At 40.7% G+C, this 25,852-nt stretch overlaps 1 protein-coding gene across 2 annotated transcripts in view; it reads left to right on the top strand.

Annotated features, from left to right (window-relative positions):
• LOC114248501 (nephrin) overlaps positions 1-25,852 on the top strand; it is a 424,177-nt gene that overhangs the window by 264,221 nt on the left and 134,104 nt on the right. The window lies entirely within an intron of this gene.

The raw sequence follows: 25,852 nt of genomic DNA, 5'->3' as shown, positions 1-25,852 counted from the left end.
TTACGCCAGTAGTCTGTGGACCACATACACGCGGAGAGCTTACAATGCCCTACGTGTCCAATATAATAATGCGTTTAGGATGATGTTGTCACTGCCGCGCTTTTGTAGTGCATCCACAATGCTTGCGACATCTCGCACCGATGACTTCTTTGCAATAATGCGGAAGAGAAGTGCATCGTTATTGCGTCGAGTTCGTGACAGTGGCAACAGTCTTTTGAGAATCGTATCGAGCAAGATCGAGGGACTGCTGATCAATAGCCTTTGCAGTAGGCACTTGGAAGGAGAAAAAAAAAAAAAAAGGTATAAAATGTATATAATGATAGTTATGTGTTAGATTTTTTTTTTAAGTTACTAACATAGATTATAAGTAATTATTACTAACAAAATGTTATGGTTTAAAAAAAAAAAACTGAAATAAAGTGTTAATAATAATAATAATAAAATAATAATTAATATAAGACAAAACAGAAATTGGATTAAGTTTGGAATTTAAATGACATCCTATTGGCGATATTTCGAGTATTTTAAGTAATTTTTATTATTATTTTTTTACATACCTAAGCTGACAGCCTTGAGAGACTATTTCAGCGTAACCTTAACTAGTAGGTGAGCTCACGGGGCTCAGACCTGACGACGTTGCTAACACGAACCCTAGCAAGAGCCGTGCTTCGCAGAACCTACCACCGGATCGGAAACGCGACCCACTGAGAAGATCCGGCGAGAAACTCAGTGGGCTGTGTCTGTGGGTTAATTTACGAGAACGATGACCGGGATTTTTGAGGTCGGGGTGTAAAATCAGAATAAGTAATAGTTTCGGCAACAACAAAAATACATTCTAAGATAAACGACTGCCTAAGTCAGATTTCGCGTATTAATTAATATTATTTCACTTACGAAAACTCCGAAAGCTCGATAGAACGGAACTTAGTTCCGCCACCGTATCAACTTCCAAAACGTGCGGCTCGAGTACGAGCGATAAAACTTTATTTAATCCCCCGGGCGTGGTGCCAGTTTTAGCGATTTTGCATAACATAACATTCAGTGTATACAACTATAAAACTTTATGTTCTTCATTTCGGGGACCTTATCGCGATCGACTCGGGTAGCGGACTCAATACTGGACCGAAATCAATAGCTTTATCGTAGACTAGCCAACCGCTCCGGCTCCGCTCGGGTCTTTAACAAAAATTTCAACAATGTTTGACCATGTTTTATTTTTTTAAATAAGAGAACACAGATTGTGGCATGACTATAATAGTAAGACATATGCTGTCGCGACACTTTTTGTAAATAATAATGTTTTCTACAAAGTCGTAGTACATTATTTTATTCTATCATCAATAGTTTTCGCAGGCACGCGATGTAAAGAATATTTTAGGTAATTTTTTTACTCCTTGGGTTACATTATTGGAGTTTTAGTAAGGATCCCTAATCAAAAAACATTACAGCCTATGTCACTCGGGAATAGTGTAGCTTCCAAACAGTGAAAGAATTTTTCAAATCGGTTCAGTAGTTTCGGAGCCTATTCAATACAAACAAACAAAGAAATCTTTCCACTTTATAATATTAGTATAGAAGTATAGACAATCAGCTTTCGATTCTAGATTTATGTATGTATACGTTTCTCATCTAATACCTTTAGGCGAAGCATGATTCTAGAAAAAAAACCTAGATCCATAGTATACACAGTGAGACTCTTTAGTTATTCTAATTTATAATATTTGTTACATAGATATCGGTGCGAAGTCATAGTCTCACATAGTATGAAATCGTCACCGGAGATATCACAAAATTGGGACGCATGAATTGTTCGCGGCAGTAACAAGCGGGATTGTGGTACTTACCCAACTTATACTAAAAAAAAAAACCGTTGTCTGTAAAGTCGGTTTACTGACGATAGTTGAACGTACATAAGAAAATACTGATGGAATGGTTTCATTTTTCAAAAGAAAATTTAAATTTTTAATAAATTTGTTTGATAGATATTTTGTATGGACAACACACCACATTCACTTTTCACTGAATTTCATACTTGACGAAAACATGTAAATGTATTATTGTATAGCAGCTGTCCACGCGGATGCGCTCACTCAAGTAGGAGAAAGACAGATGTCGAACGCTGCCGAACGCGGAGGCCGACTGTGCCTCTTTGTCGCTCGTTGCGCGCTCTCGCTTGCACTTCAAGTCTTAAATGAAACGCCTCATAGCGAGGTAACGCCACATCAGTAATGCATTTTCGTGCGTGCAGCCGGCTCCATCGAATTATAAGACGTTGTCACGTCAATATACTTTATTACTATCTCTTACACGCGCAAAATGGATTTATCGAAATGGTGAATACGTTCAAATACACGTTTGTGAGATCAAATCGCGTCACAACGTCCTTCATGGCCGGGGCATGAATTTCTTAACCCGCCATAACTGGCGCCACGCCATTAATATTAAAACCGCTACACAGACCCGCATTCTAGTTCCCGTCTTTGATTAAACATTCGAGAGCTGGCGGTTTACGTCTTATGTCTAGATATAATGCATGCTCGCCGACTAAACGTTAGCTTTTCAGAGGGAAGCGAGACGTTTATTTTAGACAAGCGGCCCGCTCCGGCTCCGCTCGGGTCTTTAACAAAAATTTCAACGATATTTGACCATGTTTTATTTTTTTAAATAAGAGAACACAGATTGTGGCATGACTATAATAGTAAGACATATGCTGTCGCGACACTTTTTGTAAATAATAATGTTTTCTACAAAGTCGTAGTACATTATTTTATTCTATCATCAATAGTTTTCGCAGGCACGCGATGTAAAGAATATTTTAGGTAATTTTTTTACTCCTTGGGTTACATTATTGGAGTTTTAGTAAGGATCCCTAATCAAAAAATATTACAGCCTATGTCACTCGGGAATAGTGTAGCTTCCAAACAGTGAAAGAATTTTTCAAATCGGTTCAGTAGTTTCGGAGCCTATTCAATACAAACAAACAAAGAAATCTTTCCACTTTATAATATTAGTATAGAAGTATAGACAATCAGCTTTCGATTCTAGATTTATGTATGTATACGTTTCTCATCTAATACCTTTAGGCGAAGCATGATTCTAGAAAAAAAACCTAGATCCATAGTATACACAGTGAGACTCTTTAGTTATTCTAATTTATAATATTTGTTACATAGATATCGGTGCGAAGTCATAGTCTCACATAGTATGAAATCGTCACCGGAGATATCACAAAATTGGGACGCATGAATTGTTCGCGGCAGTAACAAGCGGGATTGTGGTACTTACCCAACTTATACTAAAAAAAAAAACCGTTGTCTGTAAAGTCGGTTTACTGACGATAGTTGAACGTACATAAGAAAATACTGATGGAATGGTTTCATTTTTCAAAAGAAAATTTAAATTTTTAATAAATTTGTTTGATAGATATTTTGTATGGACAACACACCACATTCACTTTTCACTGAATTTCATACTTGACGAAAACATGTAAATGTATTATTGTATAGCAGCTGTCCACGCGGATGCGCTCACTCAAGTAGGAGAAAGACAGATGTCGAACGCTGCCGAACGCGGAGGCCGACTGTGCCTCTTTGTCGCTCGTTGCGCGCTCTCGCTTGCACTTCAAGTCTTAAATGAAACGCCTCATAGCGAGGTAACGCCACATCAGTAATGCATTTTCGTGCGTGCAGCCGGCTCCATCGAATTATAAGACGTTGTCACGTCAATATACTTTATTACTATCTCTTACACGCGCAAAATGGATTTATCGAAATGGTGAATACGTTCAAATACACGTTTGTGAGATCAAATCGCGTCACAACGTCCTTCATGGCCGGGGCATGAATTTCTTAACCCGCCATAACTGGCGCCACGCCATTAATATTAAAACCGCTACACAGACCCGCATTCTAGTTCCCGTCTTTGATTAAACATTCGAGAGCTGGCGGTTTACGTCTTATTTCTAGATATAATGCATGCTCGCCGACTAAACGTTAGCTTTTCAGAGGGAAGCGAGACGTTTATTTTAGACAAGCGGCCCGCTCCGGCTCCGCTCGGGTCTTTAACAAAAATTTCAACGATATTTGACGATGTTTTATTTTTTAAATAAAAGAACACTTATTGCGGCATAACTATAATAGTTAGACATATGCTTTTGCGACACTTTTTGTATATATGTAATAATGTGTTCTACAAAGTCGTAGTACATTATTTTATTCAATCATCAATAGTTTTCGCAGGGCACGCGATGTAAAGAATATTTTAGGTATTTTTTTTACACCTTGGTTTACATTATTGGAGTTTTAGTAAGAATTCCAAATTTTTTTCAAAAAAGATTATAGCCCATGTCACTCTGGAATAGTGTAGCTTCCAAACAGTGAAAGAATTTTTCAAATCGGTTCAGCAGTTTCGGAGCCTATTCAATACAAACAAACAAACAAATCTTTCCTCATTATAATATTAGTATAGAAGTATAGATTTGTTTGTTGAAAGGAAATTTATTGTTTCGTCAGTTCGTAAATTTATATTCATATCAATAAATTGTAAGCATTGCCAAAAAAAATACACCACGATATATTGGAAAAGCACCCAAACAATCTAGCCGCCGCCTTGAAAATAACAAGATACAGTAAATGTCTCAAGAGATAAGATGTCATTTATTCTAGTTTTTTTTATTAAGTGCCCTTGTAGGCAGAAAAGCATACGGCCCACCTGATGGTGAGTGGTTACCGTCGCCCATGGACTTCAGCAATGCCAGGGGCAGAGCCAAGCCGCTGCCTACTAAATGTTCAATGACAAACATAGAAATTTAGAGCAGATGGCTCGCTGAAGTCACTCTCTTACTGCTTACGTAATGAATTCCCTCTAATAAAAGTACAGGATACTATTTCTAGATATTAATAACAATAATAATAACCAGCTCAAGTATTAGGCGTGGACGGAGCAGATTTTCAAGCGAAGTCAACTGCGGTGATTCGTACTTAAGAAAGCAGCTTATTGATGGTGTACTCAACAAATGTTCTCGATTGACTTCCACGCTGAAGGAATAACATCGTGTAATAAAAATCAAACCCGCACAATTATAATTTGCGTAATTACTGGTGGCAGGACCTCTTGTGAGGCCGCGCGGGTAGGTATCACCACCCTGCCTGTTTCTGTCGTGAAGCAGTAATGCGTTTCGGTTTGAACCGTGGGGGGAAAGACGTGTAACCATACTTGAGACCTTAGAACTTACATCTCAAGGTGGGTGGCGCATTTATGTCGTAGATGTCTATGAGCTCCAGTAACCACTTAACACCGGGTGGGCTGTGAGCTCGTCCACCAATCTAAGCAATAAAAAAAAGCATTACCGAAGATACAGACATTTCTGTCCATTTCATGGTAGTCTGAAAGGGATATATCCATACAGCGATAAAAACACTAGTTTTTACTTTCGTTTTAAAACCTTTTTCTGTTATTGTAGTGAAGAATATTATTTCAAAATCAATCATGGGTAAACAGCGCAGACTCTAGCACCGCTACCACACTTTTGTTTTATCTTCTGTATGTGGTAAAAAATATATTACACTACAAAATGAAACTGACCACAATGAAATGAGGTATTTTCAATATAGTCGAGTCAATAAAAAAAATATTGTTGAAGATATTTCACTTCAAGATACAACTGCTTGTAATATCTTGATAAACTGGACCGCGTGAAGAGCACCAACTTTTAAATAAAAATAATCAAAACAACCAAAAATAGGCATATTAAAAACCACCACTTTTTTTTTCAAGTCGGTTAAAAGTAAGCTCATCATCACCACGTACCATCCGGCTATGGAATGAGCTCCCCTCCACGGTGTTTCCTGAGCGCTATGACATGTCCTTCTTCAAACGAGGTTTGTGGAGAGTATTAAGCGGTAGGCAGCGGCTTAGCTCTGCCCCTGGCATTACTGAAGTCCTCGGGCGACGGTAACCACTCACTATCAGGTGGGCCGTATGCTCGTCTGCCTACAAGGGCAATAAAAAGTAAACTCATAAACCACGGAACGCCCATTGCTACTAATCAGAAAATCTAGATGTCCCTATGACAGATGTCCCTTTTTACCAGCAAGCGACTTAATGACGACATCAGCGTTTTTACGACCCGCTCGAACTCGCAACACGCCCAATCATAAACCACCATAAGCAGACCCGCATGTTAGTTTCCGTATCTCATTAAACATTCGCTTGGCGGTAATTGAAATCTTCAGACCGTCAATAAATGGATTACATCAAACTAACGTATGTATGTTTGATGTTATTAAGGTTTACGAACTATTAATTCGTGTAGTTTGAAGGGCCTCTTCAAATAATCGCTTTCAATTCATCTTTTATAGTTTTCTCGAACATTCTGTGTGCGTTCGAGAAGTTTCTGAGAATTTTCTTCACAACCTAACTTACCAAGACTTTGTATGATAAGACGATTACTTGTTCCTTGACTTAGCAATGTCTATCCTAAAATTTTCGGTGCGGGTAGTACCATACTATCCTAGTCATTGCCTAGTCATTGTAGGTCGTATATCCTCTCAAAGAGGTTGCAAAATGAGGCACTTTATTCTAACTATGGTAACTATTGTGCAATAGATTCGCCGTGGCTCCTTCTAAATGTCGAATGCAATATTAAAAAAACATAATAAAACCAACACGATCCCAAAACAAACTCGACCCTTCAAGCCCGTGACAACGCAAACGAGTTCAATGAACTCCAATTTTTTTAACCGGTTTCAAACTAATCAGAACTATTTTGAATACAGAAGTGTCGAATACAACCGAAAACAATTTCCGTGACGCGTAACCCAATCGGTGACATCACAAAGGCGTACTACCAGAAGAATTTGAATAATATGATTTAAACTGGAGTAGTAATAAATTCTTGGGCGTCCGTCTTGGAAGGCGTCAATAAATTTTAATAAATTCGTTTAGTTCGCTTCGAATTGGGGCGGTTTTAACAAGGACTGCTCTAAATTTTTGACGTTAAAACTTCTCCTACCTACCGACGTCGCGTTAAGTGACAATTATAAAGATGCTAAGTTAAATAAAAGCTAATGCAATCGACAAAACAAAACAGAATTGAAATTAGGTAAATAATTACAACTTGATAATCGTTTTGGTTTTCAAGGAGACAGTGAATATCGTAAGAACACAGCCTCCAACTCAATCGATACAAACAATATCAATTAACTCGTTCTTACCACGATTTATACGTTTAATTTTAACAATGAGTATTCGAATAAAATTGCCGATAGCCTAAATGTATATTATCGGGGCGAATCGTCTAGTTTCAGTGGTAACACCAAAAATGGACTAGATAGTGGGTAGACGGATTTTTCTGCTCCGAACAATGTACCCGCAATTTTCAGCCTACCCGTGATCGTGGTGTTTGCAACACGTCGATATGTAGGAAACTCAATAAATATCAGCATCACGGTTAGAATTCGCTCAGTAATTAGTACGCGTAAAACAAAACCAAATTACAAATTGAACACCCTTGGAGCGCACGCTGGGTAAGTATCATGACCACCTGTTGCATCTATCAATTACTGCTTACGTCTCGGCTCTCCAACAATAGATAATGTCATTGGTATACTAATTGTTTAACTATATTTTTCTTTGAGTTTAAAAAGTTACCTTTTAGGGGCCAATATTAATTGCCTAATAATAAAAAAGATTATGTGTATTATTATATATATTATGATAGATTGGATGAAATCTAAGAAAATTTCATTCACTGAGTTTCTGATGCGGTGGTAGATTCAGTGAAACACATCAGCTCAGGTTAAAGCTAGTGTTAGCAATTCTCTCAGCTTTAGCCCGTGAGCTCATCAACCGGTCCGCGTGAAGTTGGAATAGTCCCTTACGCCAATGTAATACCAACAAAGAGGTAGAGAAAAAAGAAGAAAATTAAATATCGTTTGTGAATCTATAGGTATATTAATATATTATAGGTATATAATAATAAGCATATTAATCTATAGTTATATATTTACTGGTGGTAGGACCGCACGGGTAGGTACCACCACCCTGCCTATTTCTGCCGTGAAGCAGTAATGCGTTTCGGTTTGAAGGGTGGGGCAGCCGTTGTAATTATACTGAGACCTTAGAACGTATATCTCAAGGTGGATGGCGCATTTACATTGTAGATGTCTATGGGCCCCAGTAACCACGTAACACCAGGTGGGATGTGAGATCGTCCACCCGTCTAAGCAATAAAAAAAAGGCTAATTGTGTACTGAGCATCAATAATTTTATGTGGATTTAACACATTTTCACCTCTCGCGTTCCTATAGGCATCTAGTTCTTTCCCACGGCGCTGTCCATTATCCGCCCAATTCGTTCTCTTTTTATTTCGCCAGTCAACCGTTGTAATACAGCTCTATACTATACTAGCTCATCTACAGCCGTCCGTAGCTCATATATAGCCCACGCTAACACATCCTTGGAGAGACGAAACTATTAGTATGTCGGTGAGCTTTGTCTATGTTTTCCCATTCCTAACGCGTCCTAGACGAGAAATTAGCTTAGCTAGCTCCAATAGGTATTTTCGTGACTTACATTTAGATGCTAGTACATTTAATGGGGTAGTATTGTAGAATATTTTCGTTGAATTTATAGAATCTGTAGTATTTTTTTTTTAAAATAATTATAAAAAAATATCCGCCACTATTAGATTTATTTGTAGTATTTGCCCCTCCTATTATTGAATTTCGTTGAGTTTGTAATCCATTGACATTCCATGAGCACTGTTTGGTTATGTAAAACTAATGTATGTGATTGAGCAGGTAACTGACCTGCATAATTATTAAAAATCCGCAGAATTTTAAAATATATTAAGCTAAATAAATGTCCTTTTTATTGTTCTTCCTACTTATTAATTAATTATCTTGTTCATCATACATAAATAGTTTCAACTAATTGTGCCTATTAGTGAGTTAGCGGTAAAGATATTTGATCTATGGAACTGTTTGAATGGCAGGAATTTTCTTTTCCCATCAATGCGTTAAGGATTCGGCCCACCTGTTGTAACTATACCTAGCGAGATATCCAATCCAACAATGATAAATGAGTTTAATGTTATTTTTTTATAGATCCTAAAAGCCTTGAGGAAGGCCCATCTAGGATTGTGTTCAGCCAACTCAATACCCAACTAATTGTATACATTGTTTTTTTTTTAGATTTTATAGATTCATGTCATTAACTATTAAAGTATTTCGGTTTTAGTCCATACTTAATGAAACCTTGTATATAACTAGTCAGGTCATAAGTATTGTCACACAGTAAAAACTTTTCTTTTAGAATGCTGGCCACAAAAAAGTTTATTGAATTCGAATTTCGAATTGTTCATGAAAATAAAAATGTATACTTTTAGAATTTTACTCATTTTTAAATATGGAGTGGACGCTTAAAGAAGACCGTGTTGCAGTTATTGCGTTGCATCGTTGCGGTTACGCGCCAATTCAAATTTTAACATACTGAAAAATTTTAATATAACCAAAAGATTCGTTTATCGTACCATCAAACGATACAATGAAGACTCTAGTGTAGATGACAGGTCAAGAAGTGGTCGCCCTCGGTCTGTTAGGACTCCAGCAGTGATAAAAGCTGTGAAGGCGCGAATTCAAAGAAATCCCAAACGTAAGCAGAAACTGTTGGCCCTTCAGATGGGGTTAAGCAGAACCACGGTGAAAAGGGTGTTAAATGAAGACTTAGGGCTTCGGGCATATCGAAGAAAAACAAGACATCGTTTGAATGCTCGTCTAATGGACCTGAGAATGAAGAGATGCCACGCTGTGTTGAAGCGGTACGCGGGAAAAAAATATCGGGAAATTCTTTTTTCGGATGAAAAAATTTTTACCGTAGAAGAGAGCTACAACAAACAAAATGATAAGGTGTACGCACACAGTAGTGAAGAAGCGAGCAACCGTATTCCGCGTGTCCAACGAGGTCATTTTCCATCCTCGCTCATGGTATGGTTGGGAGTTTCTTATTGGGGCTTAACAGAGGTACATTTTTGTGAGAAAGGTGTAAAAACGAATGCAGTTGTGTATCAAAACACAGTCCTGACGAACCTTGTGGAACCTGTTTCTCATACCATGTTCAATAACAGGCACTGGGTATTCCAACAAGATTCGGCGCCAGCTCATAGAGCGAAAAGCACACAAGACTGGCTGGCGGCGCGTGAAATCGACTTCATCCGGCACGAAGACTGGCCCTCCTCCAGTCCAGATTTAAATCCGTTAGATTACAAGATATGGCAACACTTGGAGGAAAAGGCGTGCTCAAAGCCTCATCCCAATTTGGAGTCACTCAAGACATCCTTGATTAAGGCAGCCGCCGATATTGACATGGACCTCGTTCGTGCTGCGATAGACGACTGGCCGCGCAGATCGAAGGCACATTGAAGGCCTGTATTCAAAATCACGGAGGTTATTTTGAATAAACTTTAGTGTCATAAGAATCTGTTTTGTTAAGTTCATTTTGGTATATGAATGGTTACATAATGAATAAACTTGTTTCAATTATTTTACATTAAACATGTGACAGAATTTATGACCTGACTAGGTATATTTAAATAGTCGTCGTGGCCTAACGGATAAGACGTTCGGCGCATTCGTGTTAAGCGATGCACCGGTGTTCGAATCTCAGGCGGGTACCAATTTTTGTAATGAAACACGTACTCAACAAATGTTCACGATTGACTTCCACGGTGAAGGAATAACATCGTGTAATAAAATTGAAACCCACAAAATTATAATTTGCGGTACTGACTGATGGTAGGACCTCTTGTGAGTCCGCGCGGGTGGGTACCATCACCCTGCCTATTTCTGCCGTGAAGCAGTAATGCGTTTCGGTTTGAAGGGTGGGGCAGCCGTTGTAACTATACTGAGACCTTAGAACTTATATCTCAAGATGGATGGCGCATTTACATTGTAGATATCTATGGACACCAGGTGGGCTGTGAGCCCGTCCACTCATCTGAGTAATAAAAAAAAATACGAAGAGCTTTGCCTTTTGGGCAGCGCGTCTGATTTCAATTAAAATCGTCATAAAATCCCATTTGCCCGTTCAAACGGGCGCCAGCCAATCAACCACGACTCAGAAGGGACCCCTAATTTTATGCTCTGCGGGCTCACAAGTAATGTGTTTTAGTTTGGTAACAGGATAGGGATAAAGTTTTAAACGCAATTCCGATAGCTAACATCGATAAGTCTAGAACAAGTTTCGGTGCACGATGTGAATAATGTAAATGATTCTGACTTTAGTTTTATGACGATAAGTCATTAGCATTTTTTTTTGTTACCTTTAAACATATTGGAGGATGTTTTCACGAATCGACTTAAAACGACATAATACAAAAGGCATCTTTACCATGTTTTTTTATACTTAGGTTGGTAAACGAGCACACAACTTAGTGTTAAGTGGTCAGAAAATCTCAGAGACATCAACCACGTAAATCCGCTATCCAATATGAGACATGGGTTTTAAGTCTCAGTTCTACAGTATAATTGCTACCGCACCCGTCAAACAGGAATGCATCACTGCTTTGGCAGAAATAGGGAGGTTGGTAGCAACTGTACGACTTCATAAGACCACCAGTAAATAAGCTGCACAGCACTGGTAACTTCATTCATCTTGCTGAATTCTTTGTGGGCATTTCCAGAGTCATACCTAAGTCTCTCGTTGTTGACTCTATTCTGACTTTATTAAAAATAGCACTCGGAAGGAGAATTTATTGCAAAGGACGGTGTTTGGTAAAAAAAGGTTCGACCACACTGTGGTATATTCATGTTTTTCGGATAGTAAATTTTGTAACTGTTATATCTGAAACTGAATGTATGCTTTTTTATTTTTTATTTTTTATTGCTTAGATGTGTGGACGAGCTCACAGCCCACCTGGTGTTAAGTGGTTACTGGAGCCCATAGACATCTACAACGTAAATGCGCCACACACCTTGAGATATAGGTCTAAGGTCTCAATATAGTCACAACGGCTGCCCCACCCTTCAAACCGAAACGCATTACTGCTTCACGGCAGAAATAGGCGGGGCGGTGGTACCTACCCGTACGGACTCACAAGAGGTCCTACCACCAGTAATTACGCAAATTATAATTTTGCGGGTTTGATTTTTACTGCACGATGTTATTCCTTCACCGTGGAAGTCAATCGTGAACATTTGTTGAGTACGTATTTCATTAGAAAAATTGGTACCCGCCTGCGGGATTCGAACACCGGTGCATCGCTACATACGAATGCACCGGACGTCTTATCCTTTAGGCCACGACGACTTCGAAACGACGACTTGTGTATACAGGGCTTAAACTTTTAGTATTATTAATGAGAAGAGATTCAATTAAATCCAATAAAAAACCCAATCTGACTTCTTACCGTCGAAAGAAGCTACTCCTTTCATAAATTCAACAGGTGCCTTATCTTCTAAAATTCCCACAACGTTACTCTTCGGAGTACCGAATCGTTCGGCCGGAGTGATCATTTAAAGCCGGTTTTAATTATACCCCATAATTACAGGGGATGCTCCCTTATTTTCTTTTTCTTCAATAACTTTTTATGATTATGTTTTTGCTTTTAATCGGGCTTTTTCGAAAGGATTTTGTTAAAATACTCGTCTGTGACTTATGTATACATATAATCTGTTAGATATAATCTTATCGTTTGTAACATTTACCAACAAAGTAGAGTTTATCCTTACTAATGAAAAAGGAAAGTGCTGTGAGGAATTCTTCAAGATGATGTCTCCATCTGCTTTTTACCATCTCAGCTTCTGCCATAGCAGCAGAGTTCATTCAGACTACCTGAAACGGCAGCGTTTTGAGAGATCTTTTTGCAACACATAATCCAGCTTTGTAATGAACTCCCCTCCACGGTGTTTCCCGAGCGCTATTACATGTCCTTCTTCAAACGAAGCTTGCGGAGAGTACTCAACGTTAGGTAATGACTTGGCTGTGCCCCTGGCATTGCTAATGAACCCTAATCACTTATCTAACCTGGATCGTGTACTCGTCTACCTACAAAGCCTATAAAAATGCTGAAAAATTAAGGGATGCGAAGGAATTAGAAGGAGCATTGTTATTGCGTGTCGTAGAGCAGCCAGAGGCGCGTGAGAATTCAACAAATTTATAAACGATAGGCAGCGGCTTGGCTCTGCCCCTAGCATTGCTGACGTCCATGAGCGACGGTAACCACTCACCATCAGGTGGGCCGTATGCTCGTCTGCCTATACGGCAATAAAAAAATACATTATTACTGTAGCTAGAGCTACACATGGTAGAGACTATTATCAAATGGAATGTGGAGCGAGACCTTACGACAAGTGGCCGGTAAGGAATGGACAAGAAGAGCTATAAGGTCGCGGATTAGGGGAGTCATATCCAGCGGTGGGGGTTTTTTTTTGCTCCCATATTTTAACGAGCTCATGGCCCTCCTTAAACGTTTACAGGATCTTTACGTGACATCACTACGCGAATACCGCCACCCTCTTTGAAGTCGTCGTGGTCTAAAGGATAAGACGTTCGGTGCATTCGTATCTAGCGATGCACCGGTGTTCGAACCTCAGGCGCGTACCAATTTTTCTAATGAAATACGTACTCAACAAATGCTTAAGATTGACTTCCACGGTGAAGGAATAACGTGTAATATAAATCAAACTCAATCACGCAAAATTATCATTTGCGTAATTACTGGTGGTAGGACCTCTTGTGAGTCCGCGCGGGTAGGTACCACCACCCTGCCTATTTCTGCCGTGAAGCAATAATGCGTTTCGGTTTGAAGGATGGGGTGGCCGTTGTAAATGTCTATGGGCTCCAGTAACTACTTAACACTAGGGGACTGTGAGCTCGTCCACCCATCTAAGCAATAAAAAAAAAGACATGAGGTCCCAGTCTCAATTGTCTAGTACAACAGCTGTCCCACCCTTCAATTCCCGACGCGTCACAGCAGAAACAGTGTAGGCTACTGTTTAGTTACAATCTACGATGTCAGATTCGTTATGTAGTACGACCATGTACGTTGATGCAATAAATGTATATGTTTCAGAAGTTCCGTTATCATTTTTGTATCAACAAACGATAAAGCTACACAGTACGAGCAGTAGGTACATTGTCGTAACAAAAGCATTTTATAATCATTTCGTGCGTAGCAGAATACGTTTGACTTATTATCCGTAACAAGTGATTAATGACGTTTTTCTATGCAACGTACAGTCGCGCACAAAAGCGATACTCTTATTTAATTTTTAAAAACCGTTACTCATATAATTCGTGATTTTTTTTTTTTTTTTTATATATTATTATTTTGCATAGATGGGTCGAAGAGCTCATTGCCAATTTGATGTTAAATGGAACCTGGAGCATGGAGACATCTATAACGTAAATGCCGCCAGCCACCTTGAGATATGAGTTTTAAGGTCTCAGCATAGTTACAATATACAATAGTTACAGTTTTTTTTTATTTTTTTTTATTGCATAGCTGTGTGGACGAGCTCACAGCCCACCTGATGTTAAGTGGTTACTGGAGCCCATAGACATCTACAACGTAAAAGCGCCACACACCTTGAGATATAGTTTTTTTTTTTTTTATGATTGAAGGATTACTGGTGGCCCGGAGGCCTTTCCAGTTTCACCAGGACAGGTGGGCGAGCAAAGGCTCAGCCAGGAGTGGTGGGATTTGCTAACACCTACCCGAGCGCCTCCGAAGGAGACCTAACAACTCAAGAGTAGCTGCTTCGCGAATGAATCTACTACCGGATCGGAATCGCGACCCGCTGAGAAGATCCGGCGAGAAACTCAGCGAGCTGATTCATGGGTTGGTTGCACGGCGAACTCTTTGTCGAGTTCGACGAGTATGGTTACCGAGGTCCCTAAGCCTGCTCCTAGAGCTGAAGGCGTCTAGTGCAAAGGTTATTGGATCTGATGGATCCGTAAGGACGTGTCTAGGGCGTCGACGGTGACTGGCTCCTGCATGATCAGGATTCGGGGAGTAGTCAGCGGCGGCAACGATAAGGCGATTATCATGACGCATAGCCTTATCGAAGTACCGTTCCGACGCTAACTTCATGTATTTCCGAATTGATTCGAGGCCCAGGTCGTCGTGTAGGTCAACGTTCCTCACGAACCACGGAGCTCCGACGGCTAACCTGCAAAAACGGGATTGTAGAGATTGAAGGGTGTCTATGTGTGTGCGGGCCGCGTGAGCGAACACCACACTCGCGTAAGTCATGACGGGCCTTATGCAAGTTTTGTAAAGTGTCACCTTGTTCCGAAGGGACATTTTACTCCGCTTACAGATCATGGGGTAGAGTCTACCGAGAATAAACGCGGCACGGTCACGGGCTGATTTTATATGCGGGCGGAATGTCATCGATGCATCCAGGATAACGCCCAGGTACTTGACCTTCCTGGCCCAGGGTATGGATTGACTAAAGACAGTAATCGGGGGTGTGAGATTCCTCCTCCTAATACGAGAGGAAATCCGTGTGGAGCTTCCCATCTGAAATAGCACCGCAGTACTTTTCGCTGGGTTGATGTCTATGCGCCATTTTCGGAACCACTGTCCTAGGGCTAGGGCTGCGCTCTGAAGCTTCTTCGCGATTAGGGACTTGTTTCTACTGGAATAGTAAACAGTCGTGTCTTCGGCGAATAAAGCTAAATGGGTCGGCGGCGACCGGGGAATATCGTTAACGAATAAGCTAAATAGGAGGGGTGAGAGGACAGAGCCTTGCGGGACTCCAGCAGTGAGAGCTCTTGGGGAGGAGCGGGTTCCCTCGACTCGATATCGAAAAGAGCGGTTCGACAAGAAGTCCCATATGATGCGCACGAGACTATCCGGCACACCCATGTTGAATAGTTTGAAAATCAAACCGTTGTGCCAGACTTTGTCGAACGCTTTTGCGACGACGAAGAAGAGAGCTCCCGTGTATAACGGTTTTGGTCGATTAAGCCCCACAAGAATGTGCTCCGTGAGGCGGTGCACCTGTTGAACGCGTGAGTGATTTGTACGGAATCCGAACTGTTCATCGATGAGAATGCCCTTGGATGAGACGAAGTCTCTGAGGCGTTTGTAGAGCAGACGCTCATACAGTTTGCCTAGAGACATGAGGAGGCTGATCGGGCGGTAGCTCGTCGGATGATTTTTTGGTTTACCGGGTTTATGTATGCCGATAACGTCCGCTTCTTTCCACACCGCGAGAAAGATACAGTTCGCCATAGCGGCATGGAAAATAGATGCCAACATCACGATGAGTTGGACGGGTAGAAGTTTAATAACGCGGTTGGATATACCGTCGGAACCGGGAGCCTTGCGAGGACGTAGGTCTTTGATCAAGTCTTTAACTTCCATCGGGGTGACGGGTGGTAACGCATCCGAGGGTGACAAGGAGGCTCTGCGTTCTACCTCACTGTCTACTAATTCTACATGAACAGGGTCCACGGATTGAGTGCTGGGCGTACACTGGGTTTGCAATGTATCGGCCAGCAGCTCTGCTTTTTCGTCATCATCGAACGCCGCGAGTCGGCCTGAGGGGCCTACGAGGGGGGGCATAGTTACTACCGTATCCGATTTGAGAGTACGAGCTAAGCGGTAGTAAGACCTTTGGGAGGGCGCGAGTCCTTCTAAGAAATCAGACCATCTGGCATCTCGGACTTCGGCGATGCGAGACTTTACGTCGCGTTGTAGGGCACGCATTCGAATACGATTTTCCGCGATAGGATACCTGTCGTAGGCGCGTATTGAGGTGTTCTTAGCTCTTAGGAGCTCCCTAATATCGTAGGACAATTTGAGGCGGTGAAGGAAGTCCTCCGCTACAACTTGTTTCGATGCCCTATCTAATGTCGAGGTGATGTGTGACGTTAAGATGTCTATGGCTTCAGCGGTATCCTGAGGAGACGGGGTAGAGTCCGGGCGTGATCGCCTAAGCACTTGACGCATCGGGGGCGCGCGTGACAGTTACGGGAAGAATGCCCGTATAATTGGCAGTTATGGCACTGGCTAGGTGTGCCTTTCTTGTGTGGGGTTTCGACTGCGATTCCGGAAAGGCTACAGACCGTTCGGATGTTGAATATTTGCTTACCCTCGGGGGTAGGCTGGAGGGCGACGAGAACCATATTATATGGCTCTCTTCCGCGGCCTGTGTGCATGCGGTGTACGGAGTTAACCGGTAGGCCTTGTTCGAGAAGGTCGGCCTTAACGAGCTCGGCATCCAACTCTTTAGGGATGCCACGTATAACGACACGGAGTTCGCGCTCCTCCTGGAGCGTATACGTGTGGAAACTTATACGCTCCTTACGGAGGTAAGAAGAGAGGGCCCTATGGTCGTCAGGTGTTCGAACCTTAATTTGAATGCCGTTCGCGAGGTTACGGGCATTCGTGAAATTGATATTTTTGGCCTTAAGGGCCAGGGAAACTCGTTCCCAAGCTGCCTTCTCTTGAAGGATTACCGGGGGAGGGGTCTGGGTTTTATTTTGTGCCACCGGACGCGGCGACGGAGTGGCACGGGCTGGAGGCGCAACGGGAGTCTGAGGGCGGGGGCGCGACGCGTTCGCGGCTTTGCTAATTTTAGCGGCCGCGGGAGCTCGAGACTCCGCGGCACGCTTCTTACCCTTTTGCACCAGAATGAATCCATCCGTCGATGAGGCGGGGGCGAGGTCGACCTCCATCTCCGAGTCAGAGTCGGAGGACGAGGAGGCGGGCGCAGGTGACCTACGAGTAGGTGTTTTGGAGGGCGCGACGGAGGCCGCGGATGATCGCGCTGCTGGAACGGTGACCACGGCGGACGACGCAGCAGTTTTACTCGCCAGTATAGGCGACGCGGGAACGGCAGGCACGACGGAGGCTGCGGTGCTCGATGCAGAAGCTTTGCACGCAGGTACAGGCGACGCAGGAGCAGCCAGCTCGGCGGAGTCCACGAGAGGGCTCGCGGTGTGATCGGCCTTGAAGGCCTGAAACTCGGAAGTGAGCTTTGGGTAGCGAAGCCGGAGAAATTCCGCAAATACAGCGTCCATGATGGCTACGTGCCCAGGTGGGGCTACCCTGGGTCTTAGAAAACACTCGCCTTGAGGCGAGGCCCCAACTTCTCGGACCTGAGCGGTTCTATTGAACACAGGTGGCGATGCGGCACGATTACTACAGGACAAAGAAAAAACACAACAAAACCGAAATAACAAAAAGAAACAAAACAATTAAACACTTCCAGGAAGACAGTTTGTCGGCAGATGTACCACGAACACAGAAATATCAAAAGGAAACAAAACAAATAAAAACTTCCAGGAAAAACACTTGGTCGGCAGATGTACCACGAACACAGGCCGCGCGAACAATGGCCGGGCTAACAAAAGCCGGGCGAACAAAGGCCGGGCAATCGAGTGGTCGATGAGCACGTCCGCACGTGACGGGTGCCTCTATCGGAATGTGGAGATATAATTCTAAGGTCTCAGTATAGTCACAACGGCTGCCCCACCCTTCAAACCGAAACGCATTACTGCTTCACGGCAGAAATAGGCGGGGCGGTGGTACCTACCCGCGCGGACTCACAAGAGGTCCTACCACCAGTAATTACGCAAATTATAATTTTGCGGGTTTCATTTTTATTACACGATGTTATTCCTTCACCGTGGAAGTCAATCGTGAACATTATATATATATATATATATATATATATATAGTATATAAATATATAGACATTTTAGTGACAATAAAAGACTTAAGAGCTCGTGGTCTGATGCTCAGCTGTTACTGAGGCTCACGAAGGTCAAGCAATACTAAACAATACAATGAATTATGAGTGAGATATTTTTCAAATAATTGTGTGTAAATATTGTTCTCATAGTTTGAAATTAGACGACCGTGTGTGATTTATTCCTAATAATAAAATATGTACATACGTACGTGCTAATATCAAACTGTATCCAAATCCTTAAGAGGGCAACTGTACCATCGTCTTACGTAAAAATAAAAATCACTCGCAGTGGGTTGCCCTAATGATTACATGATTCCTGCCTCATATAATCAGATATCTGGCATTTACATAACAAAAGCACATCTTTGAGATGAATAACCATTATGTAGCATAATGCTCCCAGTACCGGGCACAATACTCCCACAGTATATAGGTCAGATTCGTGATAGTCGCTTCACGGATAAAAAGTGCGCGTTGGAGGGACGAACAAGCTCACATTCCGTTTAAGTTTAAGTGGCTACTAGAGCTCATAGCGGACAAGCTCACAGCCCACCTGCTGTTAAGTGGTTACCGGTGTTTATAGTCATCTACAACGTAAATGCCACCACCCACCATGAGATATGAGTTCTAAGCTTCCAGTTTAACTGGTGGTAGGACCTCTTGTGAGTCCGCACGGATAGGTACCACCACCCTGCCTATTTCTGCCGTGAAGCAGTAATGCGTTTCGGTTTGAAGGGTGGGGCAGCCGTTGTAACTATACTGAGACCTTAGAACTTAATATCTCAAGGTGGGTGGCGCATTTACTTTGTAGATGTCTATGGGCTCCAGTAACCACTTAACACCAGGTGAGCTGTGAGCTCGTCCACCTATCCAAGCTATAAAAAAACTAGTACAACGGCTATCATACCCTACAAATCAAAACGCATTACTGCTTCACGTCACAAATAGGCAGAGTCGTGGTACCTACATCATACAACTAATAAGACCTGAGCCCGAATGTCGCTAACGACATTTTCAAGATAAACTTGCATATATACAAGTTCTGAACAATAACATTCGGACCGTCGGTCTACCGAATAACATTACCCTTCTCGGTTATTTCCGATTACCCTTACCAAATATATACAGAAAAAGAATTAGAAATATGATTTTTAAAGTAATATGTCTTATGGGTTCTGAGGTATCAGTTCATTTTTGAAACGGGTCTCTCGCTTCAGACTACTAGTCTCCTCGTGATCATGGCACCTCATGCATGACCTTTTAAACAACAATATTTATTATGTACTAGCTAACCCGGCAAACTTCGTAGTGCCTCAATCGATAAGTAAAAGATCTAATTTTTTGTATAAAATAAACTTAAAACAAACAAAAGGAATCCGTCCGACGGGGGGTGACATCAAAGGAAAAACAAAATTGTTATTTTTATTTAATTCCGAGCATTTTCATATTTATCTACGTTTTAAACCTTTTTTGGACTTCGACAAATAATTCAAGACCAAAATTAGGCAAATCGGTCCAGCCGTTTTCGAGTTTTAGCGAGACTAACTAACAGCAATTCATTTTTGTATATATAGATAATATACAGCCGCGAAATTTTAAACCAATACATTGAAGAACTATTAGATTTTCTGGAGATTAATGTAAGAGGTGACTCGCCTAATTTGAGAAACTATAAATCCCTCTTGGAATGAGTAAGTATTAACCACGAACCAAAACAACTTATTCACCGTTAAAAAGCCTTTAAAGAAATTCATTATAATTTTCCTCGATCAAAGGAAAATTCTTTGCGTCCTAATTAACGTTCGCCATCTGACCCACCGACCCTTATGCAGCTAAGAGCCTACTCTTGGAACTGTGCCAGGTTGACACCGCGAACTTATATCGCTAGCTTGCTTTCCGGGAAACGACTTCTTTTGAGAATATCTTGATATTTAATTAACGATCTTTGATGTATCTTTGATACCAACGCTTCTCAGCATCACCCCCACTCCAATATGAAGATTTCTTGAAATTTTCCATTAAAATCGATCTATCTGTTTCCGAGAAAGTATGTACAAGCACACTGACTTATACAAAAAGAGATTATTAAATATATAAAAATATAATATGACGGATAGGCTGGTTCCATGATGTTTTTAAAATGATAACATCAGCGTTGCTGACACCATTCTCTTCATCATTGTCATTGCTTTTCATAGTGACAGTAATTAAAACTCACTTTTCCAATGAATTCCATTTATTACATTTCAAGTGTAAAAACGACAACAACAGAGAGCTCCGCTCCTTTCGGCTGCTCGAGCCAGAATGTTTTGTAAGATAATAGTCATTCGTATTTAGAGTAGAAAGTGGGGGTAGCTTAGTCATGAATTCTCATGAACACCATCTTAAACAATTGATAACATAGGTAAGACTGAGTAAACAGCGAACTCTAACTATTTTTGGTTCAGGTTCATCCTAGTACTTGGCTTGCACGCTTAAAAGGAGACTCCAATCATTGTTTTATTTTGACTCGTTTTTAAAAATTAAGTATTTTTGTATTTTTTATTTGGTTAACTAAATAGTGACGCTGCGCCGACAAATATATAAACTTTATTTATGAAGTTATAATTAGTTGAAAGATGGGCTAAGAGATAAAAGAACTCATAGCACACCTGACATTTGGTGATCACCAGAGTCCGCGCGAGTTGGTGCCAACACCTTGCCAATTACTGCTGTGGAGCAGTATTGCGTTCCAGTTTTAAGGATGAAAGATCTGTTATAATATACAATTGAGATTTGAACTCCATATCTCAAAGTGGATGGTGACATTTAAATCGAAATATCTAAAGGCTCCGGTAACTACTTAATACCGAGGGAGCCGTAGCCTACTAAGAAAATCCCACGAATAAAGCAAAGTAATGAATAAAAAAATAGAGAAAAATACTTCTTTGGAAAACCTTTGTCATAAAAGCTTTAAGTTTCATAACGAAATTAACTTGGCAGGTAATTTGTACAAGTAAATTATGCCTACGTTGTAATGTACGCAGCGAGAGGGAGCGCCTAAATTCAATAATAAAACGCTAGAACCTCGCGTCCGTGATTTTATGGTATTTATACCCTACGATTTTATTATACCGAGTACAATGTAAAAAGTATGATGAATAAAAAAAACGAAGGTCTTAACAATCTTAATGTGGATCGGCAGCGTCAATTTCACTGCTGATGCGAGAATTGTGATGAATAGATCAGGGTTCACGTGTTGATACGCAGTAATAGTGACGTGTATACAATAAAAAACTATTCGTTGTCATCGTCCTACTGTGAAATTTACTTTCGCGGCGTATAATAATGTTTCATATTACTATTGGGTCGCCAGTAATTTTAATTCATGAGCATATCGTAAAAATAATTATGATTATTGAGGAAGAATCTGATCTGCCCGATAGTGCAGCATTAGACAGCTTTTTTTTTTGCTTAGATGGACGAACTCACAGCCGACCTGGTGTTAAATGGTTACTGGAGCGTATAGACATCTACAACGTAAATGCGCCATCCACCTTGAGTATAGGTCTCAGTATAGTTACAACGGCTGCTCCACCCTTCAAACCGAAACGCATTACTGCTTCACCGCAGAAATAGGCAGAGTGGTGGTACCTACCCGAGCGGACTCACAAGAGGTCCTACCACCAGTAAATGTTTTATACGTTTTACTTGTATAAGTTTAATTGCATACATACGTAGAGAAAGGGCAAACAAACCTGTTCATCACACGAATGTTTGCTGGATGTGGGAATCGAACCCACGACCGAGGATCGCCACAGTGAGGGCTGCTAACTACTGCACAGAGTCAGTTCAATTTATTATATTTAAATGGTACTTTTAATAATATTTCAAGGATTCTATGTACACATATGGCAACCCATAGGTATCCGAAATAAATGATTTTGATATATATTTAATTAAATTTGAGTTTAATACCAAAATTATAATCGAGTTCAACGTACATAGATAATAATGGAATTTATCGTTGAGGCTTCAACCGAAATTAAGAAACGCGATCTCAATCACGAATGCATTAACGAATTCCGTCGCGAGTAACATTTACACTATCCTGCGATTAAAATACCGTAGCAATAGATATAGGTGTAATAAAAAAAAATCGTCACGACAAATCGTGTGTTGTAAATAGCGAACGTGTAAAGCACTCGCAGTGTCTTCGTCTTCTGAAACTTCCGTTGAAAATTAAGTACTTACGGAAAGCAATTTCAACATAAAACGGATTTCTGCACACATGTACACGAGAGTTGATGATAAGTCAATATTTGGCGTCATTATTTTACCTTTTGTTTCAAAAGTTTACGTTTTTTAAGACTTTGGTTTGTAATCGAACTATATTCATATATTTTTTTTAATAAATAAGTAAACTCATCGTTTTCATCAATCATTAGCACTTCTGTTTATTATACGAATCTTCGCCCTAATTTTCCTCTTTTTTTCCTACCTATTCGCTGGTGCCTAAAGGGCTATTTCGGCTACGCTATGGAGGGTAAGTGAGCTCACGTGACTCAACCCGAGAAAGTTCGCCAGCACTGACCCTAGCAAGAGCAGTGCTACGCAGAATCTACCGCAGGATCGGAATCGCGACCCAATGAAAAAATCCCGCGAGAAACTCAGTGGGTTACTTTTAACTAACTTCAATATGTCTGATGAAAATTTGGGCACACTTCAAAACTGAAGGAGTCGTTTAGAATTTATCATTTCGTATCCAATTGCGTTACCATAATGCGAAATACTTTTAAACACTTATGACGTAAACCGTTAACCATTAGTGCAAGCAAACAAAAACACACAAAAAAAAAACAATTTTAGTAAGGTCCCCTAAAATTTCCCACCTGCCTCACTCAGACACTTGAAGAGAACAATGTTTTATTCATTTAAGAAAAAAAAAAACGATTTGGAATCAAACACCGAAGTATAAATGTGAAAGTATTTACATTTCATTTCCTCTTGGCTGGACCGAAATCGATAAAAAATTCAATGCTCCCTAATGAGTTAATAGGAAACGGTTTTAAGTGGCGTGGTATATAAGTAAGAGCGGCCGGTTAGCGTGGTATGGACATGTGATGCGTAGATAGAAAATGGATGTGACTAGGAGATGCATGGAAATGGTAGTGCAAGGTAGAGGGGGAAGAGATCGACCGATCCGTGGATGGAGTGTGTGAATGACGATATGAGAGACAGAGGGTAGAGAGTCGAGATGACGGCTGATAGAAGAGAGTGGAATAGAAAAATTAGCTGTGCCGACCTCACCTAGTGGGATAAGGTGGACAACAAGAAAGAAGAAGTAAGTAACAGGATTATCGAAGAGGAAAAGCGTTTGACAGCCCTGTTGACAGAATAAGTACCAATCTACATCGGCCACGAAGCGATGCCTATCAGCTCGAAGGGAAGCCCGTATATAATACATACTATGAGACTTCGAAATAATCTCTCAAAGTCGGTGGCAGTGACATTGCAGTGTCTCCAGGCTCCGATAACAATAGATCGGCTTCGTTCACATACTAAACAAAAAAATAACAGTCATGATAGCAAGCGATGTACAGTGATCAAAATCAGCCGGCATTTGCTTTATTTAGATTACGCATTCGAAAATTTTAAAGCTACCTTCTTTTATTGCCGTCGATATGCGAATATTCAGTCCAAAGTTAGCTTCAGTCAAGCTGCTGACTACAAAAGGAGTCTTTGTGTGACGAAGGATGCCTCTGTTCAGAGCTTAAAAAAATTGGTGTTATTTACTGGTGGTAGGACCTATTGTGAGTCCGTGCGGGTAGGTACCACCACCCCGCCTATTTCTGCCGTGAAGCAGTAATGCGTTTCGGTTTGGGCAGCCGTTGTAACTATACTTGAGACCTTAGAACTTATATCTCAAGGTGGGTGGCGTATTTACGTTATAGATGTCTATGGGCTCCGCTAACCACTTAACACCAGGTGGGCTGTGAGATCGACCACCCATCGAAGCAAAAAAAAAAAAAAATGGCTATATATTTGTGTATATAGTTAGCCTATATACATAATTTTTTGTAATGTTGTTTGTATTGTTACAGCACGAAGCTACGGGTAACAACTAGTTGTGATAATAGAATTAACTAAAAAATATATATATATATATATATAGAAATTGCGTCACGTTTTTAGGTGGGACGTAATCATGCGATTACGTAATACGATTTATTTCACTGTAGTATTTTTACGTGCGTTTCTTTCTCTAGAAACTTGAGCGTGAATGCGTAGGCTTGATCTTCGTTTTTATTAGTTTCTAACTATATCAGCTTGTTTACATTTTTTTAAAGAAAGGCGTGTGTGATAAAAGTCGTTACTAATGAAGAATGCATGCTCTAAATTCGTTTTAATGCTTCGAGTGCGTGCTACAACGATGTAAGTCTTCGCGAAGACAATCACTTCTGGTGTGTAAAAAGTAATATCAAAAAATAAACTAATATTAAAAAAAAAATAAAAAAAAATGACATGCCCGCTGAGATTCTTTTTATTTTATTTTATAGTCCTTGTAGGCAGACGAGCACACGGCCCACCTGATGGTGAGTGGTTACCGTCGCCCATAGACTTCAGCAATGCCAGGGGCAGAGCCAAGCCGTTGCCTACCGCTTAATACTCTCCACAAGCCTTCTTTTCAGTTCAGTTTCTTGTCAGTTCTCCTCAGGACGGAGGCTAGTTTTTGTGAATTGGCGGTAGTTCTTTTTGACGTTCAACAAGTATATACTTTCATTTATGTGGAATAAAAAAAAATTAAAAAAAGTTGTGAATTGTCTAAACGAGTTGATAAACGGTTCCTATGGTAATACCAAATCGAGACTTTGAAAGCGTAATGTTATATTTGAATTTTAACCGATTCAAAAAATGAGATGGTTCTCAATTGGTTGTGGACATTGTCTCTTTATCTTGCGTGTCAGAGGATGCCTACATCTATTTATTAATATTTCCCATTAGTAAAATTCCTGATGGTTAAAAATTTGGTACTGTGCATGGTAAAAAAAGGGTGCGTGTACTTATGTACGCGCGTACGAAGTTATATTTTATTTTTATTAAATTTATTTCTTTTTTATTTAATTAAATTTTAATCAACTTGAAAAAAAATCGATTAAACAACA

The sequence above is a fragment of the Bombyx mandarina genome, chromosome 24 (genome assembly GCF_030267445.1).
Source record: "Bombyx mandarina strain Sakado chromosome 24, ASM3026744v2".
In the NCBI taxonomy this organism is placed as follows: domain Eukaryota; kingdom Metazoa; phylum Arthropoda; class Insecta; order Lepidoptera; family Bombycidae; genus Bombyx; species Bombyx mandarina.
Note: the sequence above shows the minus strand (reverse complement) of the source record. Positions and strands in the feature narration are given on the sequence as shown.